The 18,983-nt window shown below is 41.6% G+C and overlaps 3 long non-coding RNA genes across 4 annotated transcripts in view; 2 read left to right on the top strand and 1 right to left on the bottom strand.

The window, feature by feature from the left end:
* Nucleotides 1-8,829, bottom strand: part of LOC138925106 (uncharacterized) — a 128,188-nt gene extending 119,359 nt beyond the window's left edge. The window contains exons 1-2 of the long non-coding RNA XR_011440813.1: nt 8,654-8,829; nt 6,050-6,118 (exon numbers count right to left, since the gene is read on the bottom strand). This is a non-coding gene — a long non-coding RNA (uncharacterized lncRNA). The remainder of the gene's footprint in view (nt 1-6,049; nt 6,119-8,653) is intronic.
* LOC102147431 (uncharacterized) overlaps nt 1-10,661 on the top strand; it is an 87,116-nt gene extending 76,455 nt beyond the window's left edge. Inside the window, exons 3-5 of one of the 2 annotated variants that reach the window (XR_011440811.1) lie at nt 5,177-5,279; nt 5,658-5,826; nt 10,436-10,661. This is a non-coding gene — a long non-coding RNA (uncharacterized lncRNA). Of the gene's footprint in view, nt 1-5,176; nt 5,280-5,657; nt 5,827-8,536; nt 8,670-10,435 lie in introns of those variants that run through there. The other variant, XR_011440810.1, reaches the window with a different exon arrangement.
* A 5,246-nt stretch (nt 10,662-15,907) lies between these two features.
* LOC138925107 (uncharacterized) lies at nt 15,908-17,256 on the top strand. The gene is made up of 2 exons (XR_011440815.1): nt 15,908-16,034; nt 16,291-17,256. It is a non-coding gene; the product is annotated as an uncharacterized lncRNA (long non-coding RNA).
* Nucleotides 17,257-18,983: the final 1,727 nt, after the last annotated feature.

Below are 18,983 nucleotides of genomic sequence, written 5' to 3'. Positions count from 1 at the left end.
GTGGTCTATCTTGGTATGTGTTTCATGTAAACTTGAGAAGAATGTGCATTTTGCTGTTTTTGGAGAAGAACAATATATTTTAAAGCATCATCCATAATCTCAAGTTTTTATTTCTTTACAGTAAAGCCAGAACTTAAGTTGTTTGTAAAGAAAGCTAATTGCAGAATTCTAGATTTTTAGATTTCTGTGTCAAAATTGTTGTCTCATTCATATCTAATCAATGGCAATCTCTTAAAATAATCCATCTTTATTGAGTCTTTTGAAAAGATTTCAACCTTGTTTTCAAATAAACAACACTTTTTCCCATTCATAGACCACTGATTTATATAATATCAAATTAAATTTTGTAATTATAATTCCAAGTACAACTAAAATAAACAGGTTTGGGAATAAACTCAACTGACTTTTAGGGACCAGAATTTTTTTATGAGTAGAGTTGCATGGGCTTACTAGAAAGTAGCCTGCTAGTTACAAGTACTCACTGTGCTATGAGAATCAGTCAGAATGTCTCACAGAGGGAATGAAGAACATTTCTTAACTCAATAAGTCAATTAAGTAGAGGTATGTTAAAAGAGCTCTTACTCTACACAATAATATTAATAATGATCATTTATAAAATTCTTCATACTTTATAATATGCTACCACATGCATTATGAGGCACACACATATACCATTTTTGGCAAATTCTTTTTTTCAAATGTTTACTAAATGTAACAAATTACACTCAAGCCAAACCATGAATGCTTATATTTATAGTTATTTCTCATTCTTTTTACTTCATTTTAATTTTAGTAGGATTCAGGTATCTTTAAAACTTTGACCGTTCTCCAATTTCCTAGAAATCTTCCCCATTTCAAAAACTGAGACAATTTAAAGTTTCTAGTAAATACAAAGAAGTGGGAAGAATTGAAATGGCAAAAAAGGTGACAATATATTAAGAATTAAGATATGTATAAGGAATTATGTATTTAATCTTTTAATTCAAGGACGGTTTCATAAAGATGAGTGAGCTCTCTACATTAAACTTTGAGTAAAATAATGGTCATTTATGATTTCAATAACTAGGGGGAAAGTGGGAAGGAAAGGCAGTTTCTCCAAAGGGAATCGTATAAGCAGAATATAGGAAAGTATAGGGTGTTTTTTAAAATACAGGATATTGCAGGGGCAAAGAGGAGAGGAAACTCAGAGAGATGCTTTACGGTGATGCTGTCAAGCACAACTCTAGGAGTCCAGGAGGGAAATAGTGAGAGCCCAAAAGCCCTGTTCTTGAGAGACAGATGAGTAATTCTCTCCAGAAGCCACCGACGTGGATTTTATTGAGTTTAGATTTTCTGAAGCAAACTGAGAAAGATTTATCTTTTCTGAATCTGGTGGTTTTAAGTTTTTGAAACCAAAGCCTCAAAGACAGGAAAACAGAATTGTCAGGCAGATGGGGCCACCCATGCAAAGGCGTGAAGCCTCCAGTCAGGCCATCATTCTTGTCATGCTTTGGGGTACAAGACAATTGTTGGAGATGAAAACTTGGGATTCCACAACAAGTGTAATATAATATAGATATTATTGTTAAGGAAAGTTTGTTTTTATAGTGATCAAGCTTTCCAATAATTAAAGGGGTGATCAAGTGGTATTACTTGGGGTTGCTTTTGGCATAATTTCTCAGTGAACTATGTAGATGAAATATTCTTCTCTTCATAGGATATTTCAGAATTTGGTTTACCATAAAATATGAACTCTAAAGTTAATAAACAGGGTGGCATTTGGTGCCAAGGATTAAATATTTACTGGTAAAATATACAGTGATGAAAAGGATTTTCAAACAGGCGATAAATCATATGGTCTGAGCTCTGTATTAAATATTATTTTTACCAGGGAAAAAATATAACTCAGACCAAGGGAAAAAGTTAACTCATTGTTGTGGCTCCCTGGGGCTGAACTTGTGAAGATCACCAGATATTCCTTTAAAAAAACAGGTAAATGACAGAGAGATTTTATTTAATCTTTGAAATGATTCATTTATTTAGTGAAATGAAGACTCTAACATCCCATCCTTCACTCGGCCATGACTGACTCTTTCTTTCCAAGGCCTCTCCCATCTAGCCTTGCCTGCTCCACCCATCTTGTCTATGTGTAGGAGTCCTATTGCACAATGGTTAAGAGCATATGCCCTATAGCTAGTGTGTCTAGGTTCAAATTCTAACTCTGCCACTTCCTAGCTGTGTTACATAACCTCTTTGTTCTTCAATATACTCACCCATAAAGTGAATATACTAGCAGTACTACATCATAGGTTTTTTTTTTTAAAGATTGGCACCTGAGTTAACAACTGTTGCCAATCTTTTTTTTTTTTTTTTCTGCTTTATCTCCCCAACCCCACCCCCTCCCTGTACACAGTTGTATATCTTAGTTGCAGGTCCTTCCAGTTGTGGCATGTGGGACGCTGCCGCAATGTGGCCTGACGAGCAGTGCCATGTCTGTGCCCAGGATCTGAACTGGCGAAACCCTGGGCCGCTGCTGCGGAGTGCACGAACTTAACCACTCAGCCAGGGGGCCGGCCCCTACATCATAGGTTTTTATACAGATTAAGTATATATATGTATCTTATATATATAGCTTTTAGAATACAGCCTAGAAAATAGTAAATTCTCCATATCACTGTCCTTCATCCTCCTCTTTAATTATCCAAATATTACCATCTTTCAAACCCTGTTTAATTCTATAGTGAGCTATCTTTAATCAAGCAAACCTTCCATAAATGTGCATAGCTTCTTAGGCCTTTGTCTCTCTGTTTTGCTGTCTAATTGCTTCTTATACACTATTTCAAATTGATTCATGATTTTCCCAGCACATCAATCTCCTAGAGAGAGAGACAGGGACTAACTTTGTTTAAAATCTCTCTCAGCTGGATATACCTTGAGAAAAGGATGATATCAATAGTACATGCCCACAAATGTTGCATTTTTGGAGAGCTTAGTATGTGCATTCTGCTGAAAATGGAACAGAGCTCCCCATCCTAGCTTGGATAGCGAGGGAAGTGGATGCAAAGTGTGAAGCATGTTTCCCACGTGTGGCTAACAGGCTAACATTTGGTCTGAATAAATCTCTCTTGATAAACTTATTCAAGATGAATGGATGGATGGATCAACATGAGTCCTGAGGGAAAAAAACAAAAAACAAAAAGGTTCTGCAAAACAAAAGAGAAGAGTTTGCCTCTGGAAATAATTTACTACACAAAGCAGAAGGAACTTTTAGAAGATATCTGCTTCACGTTATCTATAAAGCATAGGAAAAGACTATGAAAGAAGAAGGAGTTGAGATGAAAATCCAACAGGCAAGATGCTAGTTAGGAATACTGAGTGAAAAGAATCATTGCAGAAGGGAAGTAAGAAGAGAGACAGAGAATGAGAGGGAGAAACTGATACTGTGATACTACTGTGCATTTTAATTCTATTACCTTCAAACTCAGTGTTCATGGAGAGCAGCTAAGTGATTTTCTGCAGTCTGAGACTTATGTTCCTAATTAGCCTCATTTATGCAACAACATTAAGAATATGCAACTGGTGGAAGCAATAGAAAGAAATGGGGAACAGCCGAAGGTCAATGCTTTGCCTGAGTAAATAGAGATAATAATAATGGCTGAATGCTACACTCTCCTTCGTTTTCTTTACATTGTGAAGATAAGAAACCCTATTCCACAGGCTCTCAGGATCGTAGGTCATGATCAAAAACATTTTAGACACGCTCCTGATTCAGGATAGGGAGGCCTTCTTTTAAGTCAAGCCCAAAAGATAGCTTTCCTTATAGGTCTCCAGAGGGAGAGATTCTGATCTTATGACTAAGTTCTGCACCAATCATATTTTCACCTGAAATACTACAGTAATCTGCAAAGAGGGTTTCCCATTAAGTGAAAGCAAGATACAGACAGGTCACAAGATCTTTTGTAAAAGTCACTGAAAGGAAAGTCATAAGACCTGAATTTTAGTTCCATCATTTTCTGTTAATTTCTCCAGTGATTCTGTCCAAACCACTGAACTTCTGAGGCTTGGTTTCTGGAGCCTGCAAAGAACAAGCATGAGTCTTATCTCCTGAAACAAAAATGGGAACCACTAACCATTCACTAGGACTTTACAAGGCACAAAGCACTTTGGGTATATTATTTCTTCTAAAGATGATAGATTTAGAATGTTAAATAGTTAAAAGATAAGTTTCAAAATTAACAGTGGGAGTTCAAGTGAGGATAGAAATTATGCAAATATGCTAGTTTGCTTCCCCATCCAGCACCACCTTCCAAAGCCCTATCTAATGCCTCTCGCAAATTAACGTTCAACCTTCTAACTTGATTTGAGTTTCTTGGATTCTTTTATGCATCCTGAATACATACCTACCTATTTCTGTTTCACCATATCAATACACATTCCAAACAGTTTCTCCCCAGAGAGAATAACCTATAGTTTCATAGTGACAACTTAAGTCTACAGAACCCATGGCTGAAATGATGACTGCAGTGATGATAACAATGGTAACCCCATGTTGACGATGGTAACACAGAGTGATGGAATCCTATCATGCACTTCTAAGGGCAGGCAGCTCTCAAGCTGCCTTTGTGACCTGAGTTTCCAAATCTTCCATGAAGTTCCACTTAAACACACAACAGACGCACAGAAAGCCCCAGCAATTGCCAAATTGTATTATTTTAACTAGCAAACTAAATCTGAAAGCCTTAGGCAAAAGTTTTCACAAAGTGCATTGGAGGAAACGCCTGCTTAGATGATGGTAGAAGTTTTGATTAGGGTTTTGCCCACATCTTAAATAAATAAATAGTGACCCTCCTTACCACCCAGAATGGTTTTCCATTGAATGGAATTATTCCTCAATGGAAAGACAAACACTGAAATTCGAAGCAGAAGTTTTTTATGCACTGATATTAAACCAGAAGAAATGAACCAAGGAAATGAAGAGGCAGAGGAAGCCTCTCCTTGGTGCCTGCTGTTTCTCCTTGGTCCCCACACCCACAATTACTTCATGCCACTTTACGTGCTCTTCCCTCAGCCTGGGGTGGACCCCACACCAACACTTTACCTCCTGGTAACTCCCTCATCAACCTTCAAATATGTCCTTCTCTACGAAGCCCAGACCATTACCCTTTTGTCATAGCTTGTGTCTCTGATTCTCTCATAGCTCATCTCAGGAGGCAAGAGTACTAGCCCCGGAGACAAGACCCCAGCCTTCAAATCCAGGTTTCTCGTTACTTGGACAGGTTGCTTAACCTCATGCCTCATCTGTAAGTTGAGAAAATAATAACTACCTCCTTGTGTGTGGTGAAGAATAGGAAGAAAGCCTATGTCCAGGGCTTCATGTATTGTATGGGGCAAAATAAGCGGGCAATACATTGCATGGTTTCACCACATTTTTTTTTTCATTTCTCTACTTGGGCATATTTTGTTCACCTTTGTATTTCCAGCACCTAACCTGCACAACGTAGGCACTTAAAATATTTTTTCCATTAAACAAATGAATGAATACGCACAGTGCTCGACATTTTAAAAAGAATTTTTGCATATGTGGTCTCATTGGCACCTTCCACTAACCCTCAGAGAGAGGCAAGGCAGGTCCAGGACTCCTCCTTGGAAGAAACACCCTTCTCTGTTTCCATATACAGCTGCCAATCACGGGACACCTTCTGAGCTCAAGGATGGTGGCAGGACCAGATCAGACCAAATAAATTATTTCTGGTGATGTTGCAGTTGGAAGAAAGCACCAAGAGGCAGAAAACAGATAGAGCTATTTCAGTCAATGGTGGCACTGCTGGAAAAGTTTACCAATTCCAGGTACTAAAGTTCCAGAAGCTGCCCTTATCCAGTCCTTCCTTATTTTGTGTTTCAATTCTTTCTAAACAATGTTATTGAGTCATATGATACAGTAGATAGAGCATTGAACTGGGCATCACCAGCCCTGAGTTCTAGGTCTGTATCTGCCATTAGTAACTGTGGGCAAATCTCTTCATCTCTCTCAGTCTGAGTTTTAAAATCAATTAAATGGGAACAATACTACCTGTTCTGCTGGGTTCGTTGGGTTGTTGAAGGCACACCTGAAATGATTTCTGCAACGAGGTTCTGTAAACTACAAAGCAAATATAACACATTAGTATTCCCTGCTTTCCAGGCAGTAGATCATTTCTCTTGGTGTGAAAGACAAAAATCGGGTTGGACCCAGCACCTTTCCTTACAGCCAATACCTCATAAGTACAGACAGACTCTCCCTCCCTCTTGTCAGGCTCTTAATTTTTATGTCCTGAATCTTTTTGCTTTTGACCCACCTCACAGTGTACTTCCTGACCTATTGCTGATCTCCTTGGCCCCTAAGCCCTAAACATACTTTCTGTCTGTAGCCTGAAATTCTCTCCCTGTAGCTGACATTTGATGTCGTTCCTCCAGCGCTGCTGGCTTTGAACGATGAGAGTGGCAGGAACTTTGTTGTTTCTGGATACTTCTTATGTGGCAAGGGTGGGCCTACAGACTCAACGCATAGGCCAGGCCACACAGTCAAATGAGGAGCTCCTCCTTTGGTCATTTTTTGACCCATTCATTTTTATTCCTCTTGCTCAGAACATGTATTCCGAAGCATTTTCTATTACCCAATGATAAGTCTCAATGACAAAGTCCAAAAGCAAAGCCTAGGGATGATTCCTGCTGGGAAGGCTTATTAGCTTTCTCTAGCTATGTTATTTTCTGTATTTATGATGAGGGAATTCCCACGAGGTCAAATCACTGGGCAATGTTTCCCGAGCTCAAGCCACTCTTTTTCTCTAGAAACACTGAATGAAGAGAAACAAGTATAGATTCCCTTCTCATTCCTGGGGCAAATATTTCACTGGCAATAGGGAGAGTCCCTTCTTTACCCCCCCGACAAACATTCTTTCAGAACTTTCTTTGGCTTCACGGGTTTTGCCCCATTTCTGCTGGAGCCCACAAAAGGTATCTTCTCTGTCTTGAGAGGCGATTCGCAAGTCAAGGGGTGAGGTGATCTTAGGAGGATAAAGTCACAATTCTTTACATGGGAATCGTTAAAAAGGTGGAATGAGGGCTCAGGGAAGCGTGCTCTGGTTCTCAGGTAATTTGGTTCTGTAAGTCCTGTTGATCCCTTCGATTCCATCAGATAAATGAGAAAGGCAGTGGACTCCACGACAAGCAAATGTAGATGCAACTCCTCCACACTGACAACCCTTCCCACATGCGGCCTCAGGGCCTGCGAGCCAGAGTTCACTTCTCCAAGGATCCAGTTACAGTACCAGCCCTCCAGCTGTCTGCAGCTGTGTGCCTTCCAGCTCCTCGCAGCTGGCTTTTCAAATAGAAATGGACTTTCTCTAAGACAGTTTACCAGAAGAGATCTTTTCGGATGTACAATGTGTTAAAATACGATTCTAAAAGCAGCCATCAATGTAAATGAACTACAGTGTTAAATAGAAGGGGGTGCTTGACCCAATGCATCACATGGAGTAGGTGCTCACTCAGTGAGTGGCAGATTTTTCCTTCATTTCTTTGTCTCTCCTACTTTTTATTCATGCTAAAATGCAGAACACTTGGAGATGCTGTAAAAGCATTTTCCCTGGGGTGCCGTAGACATTTCATCACATGTGCTCATTTGTGCTTGCGTGGTACACACATATGTGGGTGCCTGAATTTGTGGAGTCAACCACCTGAGGCATGTGAAGTTATATGTGTGTATACATAAAGCACGCCTCAGAGTATTTTCCTAAGATCAATCATATATCCTAAACTTGAAGTTCAAGACCATATAGGAAAAAAAAGGGTTTAAAGGACTTTCCCTCATGAAAACAGCCTAGGAGTTGAGTTTCAAGCTTTTATGAGGTACAGTGGGTTTGGTTCAAGATAATAACCCAATTAGAAGTAAGTCATGGCACAAACAATAGCTCACGCTGTATTCTATTTTCATTTTGTATTCTATTTTCATTTAAATCAGAAGCTGTTGCTTTTGTCTGTTCTTATTGACATACATTTCAACTATTGACTTCTTGTGCTTTGAGCAGGAAACTCACATGCCCAGGGGAATCTCACTACACAAACAAGGGGGGTTTGTTGTTGTTGTTGTTTAAAATGTTTTAAATGCTATAGACTTCCATCTCCCTCTTTTTCAAGGTTAAGTTTATGTCTATGCTAGGCTGTTTGTTCAGAGCTCCATAATTCTAATAGACAGTGGTGAAAATTCTTGAAATATGCATTTATATTAGTTCTTTCTACTTCTTCTCCCCACTTACTTATCCTCCTGGGACCTCAAGCTGTGGTTCATTTGCTCTTTCTTTCTCTCTGTCGCTTCCTTTCTTCCTTCCTCCCTCCTTCCATTCCTTCTTTCCCTTCCTTCCTGCCTCTTTCTTACTCTCCTCTTTTCCTTTCTTTATTTCCTGAGCACTGGCTTCTGTCTCCTGACACAGCCTCCCTTTTGCCAGATTACATAAATATCAGGCAGCCTGTTCTCTGTCCCTTTGTGAAACACCTTCTTCCAAACTGTGTTTTCCCTCAGATTTAACTCTTCAAAAGTAGCAGGGCTCAGAGGGACTGAGAGACCCAGGCACCGGGGAAGAGAGAGACAAAAGATCTTGTTTGGCAAAATCACAGGACCCCCAACAATAAATCTTACCAAAGCCCTTTTCAAATCTGGAATTATTTTCATGCAGCTGAAGAAGGTCGGGTTGGTGAGTTGTTCCTTCCGGCTTCCTTGATCCCCTCTTCTCTCACACCCCCTCCCGCCCCCACCTGTCTTCCTCACCGAGCAGAGAAACAGAGAGCACGGTCAATTAAAAGAAGGAAATGGATAATGTAAGAAAGGAGTTGAAAACCTAAGGGAAAACAGTAAAACATTTTGAAGTTTGGGAGTCAGGTACAGAACCCAGTAACAAGGTGGTTAATATTCCCCCCCCCCCCCCCCTCCACCGCCTTGCAAATCCTTTGTCTTTCTGAGTCACTCAGAGCTGGCCGCTAGGGCTGTGAATTCTGTTACCCCTGGTAGAGCCCCAGCCTGGGCGGATTCCACCTACATTCCTTCATTGCCCTCATGGGGAGGGGGAGTCACGGGGGACTTAAGGGAGGGGGAGGCAGGGCAGACCCTGGGGATTGTCGGACATACAACACCGCTCTGCACCACAGCTAGAGTTTTAACCTGTTCATTTTGAAGTTTGCCCAAAGTTGCAGAGTTGAAATGCCTGAATTTAATACCGCTTCCCTTACCACACTCAGCCAAATGTCCTTGGCTTTTCAATAGACCTAACCTCTTGGCACTGTTGAGTCCTGATGTTTTGCATTCTCTTTTTTTAGATTTTTAACCCTCAACTTGCCCTTTTCTGACTTAAGCTTCATAAGTACTCAATGCCTTAATTTCTGGGGAGACTTTCTTCCTTCCTTCCTTCCTTCTTCCTTCCCACTCTCCCATCATTTTTGCTTTCTTTCTTTACTTCATTTTTTCAGGAAGGAGGAGGGAAAGCAATGGAGGAGCCCTTGGAAACTCTGCCCAGGGACAAGGCATAACAGGAGTGTTTTCAACGTGGGGTTGTGGGATGTCGGGTGATGGCTTAGCCATTCTGACCAGAGAACAGAATTCTCTTTCCCCACAGCTCCCCAATTCCTTTTCACTATATTTGTTGAAGTAGCTTCAGAAAGTTACAATTCAATCCTTGTCCCCAGGCTTGTCCCAGGCTTTGGCACCGAAAATAGTCTTCAAGTGTTGCCCTTGAGCAGCAAAATGGGCTTATTGTTGAGTTGTCCCCTTGCGCCCTTATAAATGCTCTTCTGGAGACCTTCTTCTGGCCAGCATCTACCATGGCCAAGTCCCTTAGTTTACTGCCAACTAGGACTGGTGCTAATTTTTTAAAGTTTAGATGCTTTTCATACCTTTGCCTCCACTTTTTAACCATCCCAGATTTCTTCCCCCTAGAAAGCCCAGTAGACTTGCCAAAGTTCACAATCTTAGTGAAGAACAGAGCAGCAGTAAATACACGCACATGCACCATGGTGGATCAATTATTGTAAGTGAACCAGCACGTGCGATTTTACGCATGTAAGTATTTTTCACAAAATTAACCAGTTGTGAAATCACAGAATTGATCCGACAGTTTGGGGGAGTTTTTTGTTTGTTTTTGTTTTTGTCGTTATAAAGCCGGAGTTTACTCTTAAACCTCAAGATGATCTTTCTGGATCTCTGTTTCTTCAGCAAGAAGCTCTTTCATGGAGTTTGTCTGCAAGTAGCTTGTTACACTCCATTCTTTATGCATACTATCAAGAGTGATTATTATTGTACCTACTGAGCACTTTCTTTCCATATATGCTACGTGCTAAGGGATTTATACACAATATCTTAATCTTCCAAATAATCCAATAAAATGAATCCAATGAATCCAAATGGGTACTATACTAATTAATTTTACAGATGTGGAAACTGAGGCCCAGCTAGGTTATGTCATTTGCCTGATGTCTATGGTTATTCACCTGTGTCTTCAAGTACCTGATGAGAAGCAGAACATTCTCTTCCTTACCCTTCTGTCCGTGACATGGCAAATATCATCAGCTCTGCACACAGTGGATACGGATTAATACCAGTGAATATCCACTTCCCAACAAGAAAAATTTAAACCAAAGACCAAGAGGCAAGCAAGGCAAGTTGTATCATGATTCCGTCCAAATCTATTGTCTTTAGAGCCCTGTAAACCACTCCCAGACTAGAGTAGAGTAGTAGTTTTTCTGCAAGAAGCTAACAGAGATCTTTGCAGTGTCTCACTTCAGATCTCAGTGCCACAACTGGGGACTATGGACCCACAGCTATGGAAGTATAACTACAGACATCCACCATCCTCTGTCAGCTAAAAATGCTGTGCTTCTCATGGGTCAAATTATGAACCTCTTTACTCTATTTGAGAAAGAGGATGGGTGTGGTATATCTGCAGGAGCTATCAAGTCAAGCAAACCCTGGGTATTCACTTTGTTCCAGGGCCCAGCACACTGATTGGATGTTAGATAGCTTCTTACGCCTAGAAACGCAGTTTTCACTGGCATTAAGTCTATCTGTATCCTTGAAGTTTCTCTCCCTTTCCATCCCCTACTTCATTGGTCAGAGCAATATGACCAAGGACAACGCAGAGTTAAGTCAATATTCAGTGCTTCAGAATTGAGTAGAGATCTTGCTGTTATGGTCCCTATGTTGTACCAATTTACTGGCAGTTGTTGGTGTATTCCTGAGTTATGTCTCAGACTTCCGCATTGGCTCCATTTCCAGCTCAGGCTCAAAAGAAGCCCCACACTTAGTTCTCTAGAGCAGGTGAAGGCACTCGCTGCAATCCACAGGGCTAATTAATTTGGTCTTAACCCTACATGAAGAGATTGCTCATCATAAGCTAAATAATTCTGGTTCCATCTATTGTCAGAGTCTACTGACTGCCAGGGTTGGATGCTGAGAATGAGAAATGGCAGAAGAAAGAGGAAAGTCCTCTCTGTGAATACTCAGCTACTCTAATAAAGACTCTTCTAAGCAGTCAATACAGACAGTGCCTTTTACTGGAGCAAGAGCCATGAGACACAGAGGAAAGAGGAGAAAAGGTGATTCTAACACACAGGAAGTTTAAGACTAAGATGGCGGCATGAGCAGAGAAACAGGATGCACCACCACAGGAAGATATAGGACACAAAGAACACACCACTATAAAAAAATAGATTGCAAACTATATGCATAAGGTGTCTCTCCTCTGTCTACCTAGAGATGAAATCAGACCATGAGCTAAAGTATGAAGCCAGACAGGTAGATGGACCAAGAAGCTGATTTCATCACCCTGGGACAACTTCAGGACTCTCAATTTGAACAACTTATATTAATTTCCAACAGGGAAGAAAATAAACAAAATACTGCCCTCAAAGAGATAAGACTCTAATTTCACTGCTCTCCTCTAGTGTATTCTCCTACTAAGGTCACAGTGTTACAACGCCTCATTCTCGGACCTCACCTACCCATACTCCAGGACTTTTTCTCATTTTCACATGGAATCTCTTTGTCATCCTTTCTTTCAACTGCTATTTCTTCTTTCTGTGCTCCAGAAAGCTGATATTTGGGATGCAAAGTGATCCAGACCTACCTGACAGATTGGTTCCTTTTCAATCCCCGTTAAGAGTGTTGAGCCTGCCCTCCATCACTATCGTTGGCCTGCCTCCCTCCTCACCCAATCAATGGCACAGAGGGGGACATCATAAGCAGGTCTCCAAAATGGAATTTCAAGGAAAAGATTCAATGACCTTGAAGAGAAATCCATACAAATAAGGAAAGAAATTGAAACAGGAATTATGGTGCAAGCCTACCAAAAATTGGATCAAATGAAAGGCTGGGAAGGCTGAGCAAAGAAAAACCCAAGAGCTCTGAGATAGAGAAGTGGAGGGGAGAATAAAGGTCCCTACTCCAACAATGCTGGCTGATCTCACTTCCGCTAAAGCACAAAGAAGACTTTCAAAGAGCAAACTGGAGCATGAGAACACTGGTTGGGAGCTCAGGCTTTCAAAGCAGATAAGCCTGGTTTTGATTCCCAGCTCTGCCTCTCACCAACTAGGTGATCTCAGGTAAGTTGTTGTCTGTAAAATGGGTTTCCTGTCTGTAAAATGAAGATAATCATACGTACCTCACCGGACTAATTTGAGGTTTAAATGAGATCACATTAGCACTTCTATAGCACCTACTACATGCCAGGCATTGTTAATTAAGTAACTTGCTCAAAGTCACATAGCTAGGAAGTGGCAAAGTGATGTTTTGAACCCAGGAAGGCTGGCTCCAGTCTGGGTTCTTATCTACCACGCCTTTCAATATAATGCTCAGAAACCACTCAGCCTAATGTGTGGCAAGTGATAACAGTGTCCTAAATGTCAGCTATCATTTTATTACTATTTTTCTCACACAGGACATAAGAAAAATCTTCTTGTCAATAGAGATTAGAAGAAGAAAAAGAGGTTCTGGAACGCAATAGCTGGAGCTCTGCATGCCAGAATAGTTTTTCTGGGAGAATTTAGTAAGGACTCACCAAGGAGATGTGTAGCTTTTCTCTAGAGCTCTGTCTAGCTCACGCAAGTTTTCCTGGTTTAGCACCATCATCTCTTCTGTTTTCCAAGACTGACTCAGAGCTCTAAGTCTAAATGGAGAATTAAAGATTATCCTCACCCTCTCATTTTATAAATGAGTAAAGTGAAGATCCGAGTTACAGCATTTTATTACAGAAGCTTTGTAAATTAGCACCAATCTCCTGATGCCCAGATAATGCTCTTAAACCTTAAATCTATAGCTGACACATATACAGGATTTTCTAGATTTCAAAATTCCTTGTCCGTTGTCTGCATAAGTGCAGTTCTATTGGCCAAATAAGTGATTTAATTATTGATTTAGAAAATACGGTTATGACAATGATTCATCACATGGAAGAGAGTTACAGAGCTTCTCTCTCCATTTGCTTCTAAGAGCCGGGGGCGGGGGTCGCTTAAATCAAACGTTCCTAATCACCTACCACAGTCCTCTTGGTCTTCAATGGTCCTAAGGTTTAGGACCTGTTTGCTAATGCTGACACCCCAAAGCTCATACTGCATTAGGATGTTGAAGTGCTCCAGAGGAGACGTGAAACATTGAAATCAGGAATCTCCTTCCACCCGCCCAAAAAGATCCTTTGCCTTTAAGGGCTCCTTTTAAAAGCCAGCGAGTTTTCTCTGATCCTCTTTAATAAAGTGCCCCAGCGGCAGCGCTCCCCTTCCTTATTTGAGATCTGTGCAGTCTCATTAAATTTGATGTGTCGCAGAGGGCTTGGATATGTGAAAGGGAGGCTGTGGGAGCAGAACTGGAGGTTGCCAGCTTTACTAAGGAAACGTAATTCATTACGGCTTTTCAAAATGGACGCCCCTCTGGCTTCCTGCTCCATTGATTTTTCCCCCTTTGCAAGTAACAAGTGAAGGGCCAGCTCAGCCTGCAGATTTAACCCTTATTAACAGCTGTTTAAATTAGAGATGCGGTTTGATGGAGAGACAGGATCCTTCGCATATCCCCACTCAAAGGAAACCGAGAAGAGATGATTAAAGATGAAAGCGAGCAAACGTCTGGTGCTAGCTGGTGATGCGGCATCTACCGCCATCTGAGGAGGGGCTAGCAATGCTATTAAGTAGTCTATCCAAATAATGTGCTCCTACTTTTCCCCAATTAAATATTCATGACCTACTCCTTCCTCCCCCCGCCCCCCACATCCCCCCACCCCCTTTGAAATAGTAATGGAGGAAGGACTATTTGCTCTTCTACGTGAAGTGAGGAACACTGGGACAATAGCAGACCGCCAGCTTGTTGTCCCCCGACGTTGAGCACCGCTTCCTCAGAAAAGACTGATCCGGAACAACTAGGATGGCCTGCCTGGCTGCGGGCTTGCCTGAGACCTCCGAGTGAAAATACAGATTACTTTGGTGCTCATGAATGCAAGAACCTGAACGAGGCCAATCTGTTCTGGGAACAGAGCTTGCAAGAAAGAAGATAAGACTCATCATATAAATATAAGCTTGCCTCTGTCTCTGGAGACCAGTGTGTGCAGGGGCCCCACAAACTAACCAAGAGGCAAAATAGCAAGGGCAAGGGCAGTGCTTTGATAAAGGGAGGCTGCAGACAGTTCAGGATGAGGCTGCTCATCCCAGCCTGTGTTCCTGTTTTCTTTGCAGGCTCCTAATGCTGCCAATTCCTTAGGACCCTAACCTTATGCGCTCTTAAGGGTATTGTCATCATTGTTCTCTCTAAATGTCTCCCTTAAGAGAAGAACATGGGGCATCACATTTGGTATTGCAGACAAAACAAAACCTACTGCCCATTGGGAAAATGCACCACGGGGAAAGACCATTTCAGGGAAGGGATGGGGACAATGTGCCCCCTCGAAGCAGGAATGCCAACTTTGTTCAGATTTTGCTACCCCCACTTCCTCTAACAACTCTCATCTTCCCTCAAAATATAAAGAAAATAATCCCAAGCATCAGGGTCATGTCCTTTGGAAAATGCACACATATACACATATGCACTGCTGTAAGAAAGAAAAGCATCAAGGCGGATCTCTCATGCTCATACTCTATAAATTTATTTTCCTGACGTGCAGCATCTAACTCAAGGAATCTAAAGAGAAACATTCTATGACAGAAACAAAATAAGACGGGCCTAAGTAAATCACGCACTGACAGCGCTGGCATTTACATAGTAAGTGAAAGAGGATGTCGGCTCACTCCATTCGTATTTTATTTTCAACTGAAGTGCGTAGAAGATTTTTTCTGGAGTCTAAATTTTGTCGTAGCAATTCCTAGTGCAAAAACCTTCGTAAACCCTAGTTTTCACTCCACATGGAGTAATTCTTCCCCCACCAAAGTCCCCAAATAGGAAAGAAATATTCAGAAAGCATGGCAGGGCCCCCACCCCTATCCTCCTCAGTCCACTTTGGTGACTTTTACCCAAGTTTTTCTGGGACGCTAAAAGTATACACAGAGTTTGTTATAAATAGGGTTTTCTCAAACTGTTTTGAAACAAAGTGTTAAAGTGTTCACAGCATCAGAGAAAGTTATTGCCGGCCTGTGCTTGCCATGGAGTGGGACCATTGGAAATATAGGCTTTACACTTTTTTACTAATTGACACCATCAGGGAAGTGCACAAAGATGAAGCATTAGGAAAATAAACTGTAAGTTTCCAACGGACGTCCCGTCCAGGGACAGATTAAGGGAGGTGCGTGCCGTGAGAGCTGCCAAGAACTTTCAGGTTCAGAACAAGGGACCATGCAGGACATAGACTTGGCAAAGCCTTTTCCTCTTAATTTCAAATTCGCGCGTATGTACAGGGAAATGTAATCCCTGTTTCTTCTGAGAGCCTTTCCCTTTCTAGAACATCGAAGCCCTGCTATACAAGCACGTACTGCATGAAAAAGGAGCTAAGAACACAGAGGAAACTTTCCTGCCAAACAGGGGAGTTATTCCCACAGCAGCAAGAAGTGTATGTTGTAAGGTGGGTGCTTCAAGAGGTCTTTTGCTCATCAACATCCTGCACTCCCCATAGTGAAATAGTTCTGTGACCCCCTAAAAATGTATGGAGTGATAAAGGTAAAGTGGAGGCTGGGGAAGGAAAGAAAAAGAATTAAGTTAGATTATTGAGCACTTAGTATGTCCCAGGAATGTGCTTAAGAACTTTATATATGTTGTCTCATTTAATCTTTACAGCAATCCTATGAGAGCAATTATCGTTTCCTTTTTTTCGCTTACAGATGAAGACACTGAGGACCAGATGGATTGGATAACTTTCCCAAGGCCTAACGGGCTGAGCTAGGACTGGGATCACAATCTATCTAATTCTAAAGCCACTTTCTTTCCACTATACAGTACTGTCTCCAACTGCAAGAAACCACAGAACCAAACACCACCAGTCACAAAAAAGAGTAGAAACAAGAATCTTGATTCTCAGCTCAGTCTTATTTCCCTTTATAGCAGAGTAACCAGTGCTGTGATTGCTTCAAACTGTTTGCCCCATTAGACTTCTAAAATGAGTCTAACGTTCCCCTTTTACAATTCTTAACTCAATGCCATATGCAATCAGACACAAGCCGTACTATGCAACAATGATGACGGTAAAGGGGCTCAGTGGTATGGATCAATTATTTCAACAAATATTTACTTGTGCCCACTATACTACAAAGCACTTAGGGTAAAAAAAATCCATACAGGCGTAGCTTCAGCCTGGCCTCTGGTCGCCATTCACAATACCCTTTGTCTACCTTCTACCCAATCACACTATTATCATCAGAAGCCAAGAAGACATTGTCAAAGCAGAGACAGACATAGACACAACAGAGGGGTGGTTCGAATTCCCACAATGAAGGTAGAATGCCTATTCAGCACTCTCCTTCTCTGATCACTCACACAGGTCTGCAACCTTACCCTGGCCCCAAACTCAGTGTAACTTCGGCTCTGGTATCCATACTTCCAGTCTAAGCACAGACCCTACCCACCTTGTCCTTTCCCATTCAGTCAGCCCCACTTACATCCAAATCAGTTTTCCATCACCCCTCATATTCCATGCCATCTTCTCAATTCGTCTCTTCTTAGGTAGCCTATAGAATCCTGTTCTGTTAACAAGTAAACTCCCATATTGCTGTGAACCCTTGCACCAGCATTCTTTGCACCTGTGTCTGAATGGAAATGTGGCTTTCCCTTAATTATAAATAGTTCTCAAACCCCTTTCCCAAAGAAGCTGTTTTCTTTTCCCTAGGCCCAAATCACAGAAGGTCACAGTTGCTCTCCGCCTCCCTTGCAGTGCATTGTCCTGCAGCCATCTAACAAGAGCCCTTCTCCTTGTAACTCTCTTCCCTCACTCCTTGATGTAGTCTTCTGACCCTTGATGCCTGGAGCACCTGTTCGCCTGAGACTCCCTCAGCACACCAAGACTGTATTGAAGATTGATGACTTTGGCCCCTCAGGATCTTAACCTCCTTATTATCAATGACTTTCATATACTTTCTGTTTCTCAAAACAAGGCAGTGGCTCTTAAAGCATAGTCTTTGGACCAGCAGCGTTAGCATCACCTGAAACATGTCAGAAATGCAACTTCTCAGACCCTACCCTAGACCTGTTGAATCAGAATTTCTAGGTGTGGGGACAGCAATTAGCACTTTAACAAGCACTCCAGGTTATTCCGATGCGCAAATGTTTGAGAACCACTAATGCAGAAGTTGGCCACATCATGGCTCATGTCATCAGTTGGAGCTTTTCTACTCTAAGATCTCTCTGCTTCACCTCTTTGGCATCACTTTTTCTATTTCCTCAACTTTGCTAATCTAATATTTGCCATAGTCTGGAGGTATAGAGCCTCTTCTGGTGTCACCCCCAGTCCAGATCCTGGTCAGTCATTTGCATGAGACCTCTAAGCTTGCAATCGTCACTTAACTGGTTTCCCCTAAATTGGGACTTTTGTCAAATCTATGAAATTGTCCTCATTGAATCCAAGCAAGCTATCTTATCTGGGCCCTTGCTACTGGTATATAACCATATTATTCACTTCTTTTGAATTTGCAAATTTACAATATTTCTAACATTTATCTGCTTTCTTCAAGACTGACATTTCCACCTAGTCTTTCACATTTAGGCAGATGGCCTTGACTCTTACTTTACAAGAATAAAGTCATCCAATCAAGGTCCCTCAATGTCCAACCACTGTTCCCCAAGACATCTCTATAGCTGTTCCTCTTGACTCTGAAGTAGAGGTAAGCCTCCCCCTCTCTATGCTCTAAATCTCCTCCCTCATGACTGCACCAGGACCTCACTCCTCAGGAATGCCAGAGGAATGTAGGGCCCCTAAGAAGAGACGTACAAGACCGTGTCTTGCCAGAGGGTGGAGGAGGTTGTCAGTGATTAATAGTGTCCTATGCCAAAAATAGATCCAAGATAATGAAACCGAGGAAAGGTTGTTTTGTTGTGACCATTCCTAGATAACCGATTTCAAAATTGCTGTTTCAGTAGAGCAGTGACGACAGAAGACAGATGGTAGGATGTTAGGGAAATGAAGGATGTGAGGTGTGTATGTCCCACTATTAAAAGAAATTTAGCCATGCAGCAAAAGATGAGAGCAGAAATGTAACTTGGAACTCACTGAGCAGTCTTCTCGCCACCGATGGTGAGATCTATGTTTGTTCTATGCAAAGGGGAAGCAGCAGTAGAGAGGAACAGAATATAGACACTAGAAGATGGGATAAGTGAATGAGAAAGGTCCTGTAAAGGACAGAAAAACAGAGTAGAAAGCAAAACTGGAAGGATCTATTCATCAGGGCTCTTGATTGCAAGTGACAGTATACCTTCATCATCTAACTTAAGGCAAAACAGGAATATATTGGCTCACACAGCCAGCAAGAGGAGGAGTGTAGCTGGAGATGGCTGTACCCAGAGATGTGATGCTTCCAGGACCATT

The sequence above is a fragment of the Equus caballus genome, chromosome 7, assembly GCF_041296265.1.
Source record: "Equus caballus isolate H_3958 breed thoroughbred chromosome 7, TB-T2T, whole genome shotgun sequence".
Lineage (NCBI taxonomy): Eukaryota > Metazoa > Chordata > Mammalia > Perissodactyla > Equidae > Equus > Equus caballus.
Note: the sequence above shows the minus strand (reverse complement) of the source record. Positions and strands in the feature narration are given on the sequence as shown.